The following is a 3,874-nucleotide window of genomic DNA, read 5'->3' as shown; positions in this document are numbered from 1 at the left end:
CCCCCCGTCACAGCAGGTTACCAGCTCAGCGCCGAGCGCTTCCTCCCCTCCCTGACTCGCCATCTGGCTAATCTAAACCAGCGGCATTGCCTATCTCACGCCTCGCTGGTGGCACCAGCCTCTCCTTCCTTGATCCTGAGGGCCCAGTGTGTGTCCTCTCGAGATTCGATGCTGTCAGGGCAACCAGCACGCCACGTCACCACCTTCTTTTTCGTCAGCGGGACGTCATTAAGAGGCCCGCAGCGAACCTGCGCCCAGAGCCCTGGCCAAGTGTGGGCAAGGGCAGGGGCCCCAGTTGCTCTTCTAAATATAGAGGAACGTGTTGTGCCCGGGGTCCCAAAAGGTGTTTGATCTTCTCCATGCAGAGGTTGTTTTGAAGAACTTTGCACCCTGCTTTTCAGTACTGTGGCCAATAGGGTTTCGTGCAGAACACTTTGCTCCCTCCCAGCGGCCACCCCCACCTCTATCACCCACTTGGACACTTCCATCCTCCCACTGCCGTGATAGTGTTCTCCCCCCTGTCCAATCCTCTCAAGTGTCATGCTTCCTACTGGAGAGCAGATCTCATGTTCTTCCTCTCTGTTGCTTGTGAGCATTTGTTATTTCACTGTCATGGTTCGTTATACCCTGCAAATGAGAGATCGTTCTGCGTCAGGCTCTTGCCCTCTCATTAACTGCACTCAGCATGATACCTTGCAGATCCATCCAGAAGCAGCAGAGTGTGTGCTTTTATCTTTTCGATGACCGAGTAACGATCCATTATGTATCTGCACTGTTTATCCGGTAGTCTACTCCAGGACACTTGGGTTGTTTCCACATTCGGGGCTATTTTGAATGTTTCTCCAAGGGATGTAGGGCTGCAACCATCTTTTCTCCATAGTATTTTTGGGCAAGAGTAGAGTCCAACGAGTGGAGTTGCTGGGTCAGATGGAAGCTCAGTTCCTACTTTCCTGAGGAGTGTCCATGGAAGGTCAGAGCAGTCTACTCTCCTGGCAGCCGTGTATGGGTATCCCTTTTATACCACATGGGTGTCAACACCGCTTGCTCTTGTTTTGGGTGGTTGTTGTTGTGGTTGTTGTTGTTTACAGCCTTTGCGTTCTAAGGTGATATCTGACTGTTCTTTTGATTTGAATTTCCCTGATGACTAGTTCTGTAGACCATTTTCCCATATGCTTTTCAGCCATTTGTATGTCTTCTTTGAGAAACGATTTTTCATCTCCCCCCACCCCCATTCTTGATGGGTTTCAGCATTTCTCCCATTTTGGGGGTATAGTACCATCAGTATTTAGTATTTTGTAAACTTTGGGTATAAGCCTTTTATGAGATTGAGTGATGGGCAAGTAATTTCTCCAAGTCTATGGGATGTCTTTGTATTTTGGTCACTAATATTTTTGAGGCAGTAGTTTCAGAAGCTTCTTCTATTAATGTACTCTAATTTATTTAATCTTTGTTTCTTTTTCAAAGAAATTTTGGTTGATTTAATTTTGAGCCACACCCGGCTATGCTCAAGGGTTACTCCCGGTCTGCACACAGTAATTACTGCCGGAGGTGTTGGGAGGACCACATGGGATGCTGGGGGTGGGACGTGGGTCGGCTTCATGCTCAGTAAACACTTTTTCGGCTGCATTACCACTCCCTGCCTCTTTTCCTGATCCTCGTTTACTTGGCTTATGGCATTAACTCCTTAAAGAGGCCTCTAGCTACAATGTCATGGAGAATACAGCCTACGTTTTCCTCAATGGAATCAGGCCTGATAGGGAGGTCTTTAATACATTTTTATTTGACTTTTGTGTACGGTGTTAGAAAGGGGTCTGAGCTCATTTTCCACATGAGCAACCGGTTTTCGCGATACTGTCTGTTGAAGACATCTTCCTTGCACCACTTTGTATTCTTTTCTCCTTTATGAAAGTGAGCAGTCCATTTACCTGTGTCTGCATTGTCTGTTCTGTCCCAGTGTTCTGAGAATCTGTCCTCAATCCAGTGCCATGCTGTTGAAATTACTACAGCTTTGTCGTACAATATAAATTTGGAGGAGAGTAATACCTCCCATCTTCCCTTTTCCTAGGATTGCCTTAGATATTTGTGGTGGTTGAATATTCCATAGAATGTTCAAGAGTGCTCGATCTATCTCTTTCAAAGACGTCATAGGCATTTTTCTAGTAATAGCATTGAATGTCTGTAATGCTTTGGGGAAATTTGCTGTTTTGTCGATGGTAGTCCTCTTGTTCCATGAATAAGTAATAGGTTTCCATTTCATCGTGTCCTCTTATTTCTGTTTGTAGTTGAGTAATTTTCTTTCTATTGATCTTTCATCTTTTTAAAAAAATGTTTATTCATGAAACACCATGAGACACAGTTGTAGACTTACAAATTTTTGTGCTTGGGTTTCAGTTATACAATGATCGAGTACCCATCCTTTCATCCGTGCTCAGTCTCCACCACCACTGACCCAGTATCCCTTCCACCCTCCCCCCATCCCGCCCATTCCACCAGGGCTCTGTGTCAGGGCATTCCTTTTGTTCTCTCTCTCCTTTTGGGTTCTGTGGTTTGCAAAAGAGGCATTGAGTGGCAATTATGTTCTGTCTTGAATCTACTTTCAGCATGCATTTCCCATCTTGGGAGGATCCTCCCAACACCATTTACTTGGGACACCCTTCTCTATCTGAGCTACCTTTACCCTAGCATCTACGGCTGACCTCCAAGCCATGGAATGAACCGCTTCGTACTTATCTTGGCTAATCTTGGATGTTAGTCTCCTATTTTGTTACTTTATATTCCCCATATGTATGAAATCTTTCTATGTCTGTCCCTCTCTTTCTGACTCATTTCAATTAGCATGATACTTTCCATGTAGTACCACTTGTATATAAATTTCATTACTTCATCTTTTCTAACAGCTACATAGTACTCCATTGTGTATATGTACCAAAGTTTCTTGAACTAGTCATCTATTCTCGGGCACTCGGGGTTTTTCCAGATTTTGGTTATTGTGAACAGTGCAGCAATGAACATACAAGTGCAGATGTCATTTCGACTATACTTTTTTTGCCTCTCCGGGCTATATTCCCAGGAGTGGTATTGCTGGGTCAAACGGGAGCTCAATTTCGAACTTTTTGAGGATCGTCCATACTGTTTTCCAATAGGGCTGAAACAATCGGCCAATCGGTTGCTTTTGTTCTTTTGGATGTTGGCCAGTCTCTGTGGTGTGAGATGATATGTCATTGTTGTTTTGATCGGCATCTCCCTGATGATTAGTGATGTAGAGCATTTTCTCATGTGCCTTTTTGCCATTCGGATTTCTTCTTTGTGAAAGGTTCTGTTCATTTTGTCGCTCCATTGTATGATGGGGTTGGATGTTTTCTTGTGGAGTTCAACCAGTACTTTGTATATTGTTGATATCAACCCCTTGTCGGATGGGTAATGGGAGAATATAGTTTCCCATTCTGTACACTGTCTTTGTAGTTTGGTCACTGTTTCTTTTGAGTTGCAGAAGCGTCTTAGTTTAGGATAGTCCCATTTGTCTATCTCTGTTTTCAGTTGCTTGGCTAGTGGCATGTCAACTTTGAAGTTACCATTAGCTTCAATGTCATTAAGGGTTTTTCCAAGCTTGTCTTCAATGTACCTTATGGATTCCGGTCTGATGTTGAGGTCTTTAACTCATTTTGATCTTACTTTTGTACTTGATGTTAGGGACAGATCTGAGCCCACTTTTTTGCATGTAGCTATCCAGTTTTGCAAGCCCAATTTGTTAAAAAGGCTTCACTTGCTCCTCTTCACATATCTTGCCCCCTTATCGAACATTAGATGATCATATTCTTTAGGGGGTATGTCAGTTTATTCGACCCTGTTCCATTGGTCTGCAGCTATGCCTTTT

The sequence above is a fragment of the Sorex fumeus genome, unplaced genomic scaffold (genome assembly GCF_029834395.1).
Source record: "Sorex fumeus unplaced genomic scaffold, SorFum_2.1 ptg000203l, whole genome shotgun sequence".
Lineage (NCBI taxonomy): Eukaryota > Metazoa > Chordata > Mammalia > Eulipotyphla > Soricidae > Sorex > Sorex fumeus.
The sequence above is the reverse complement of the archived record's forward strand: the minus strand, read 5'-3'. Positions refer to the sequence as shown.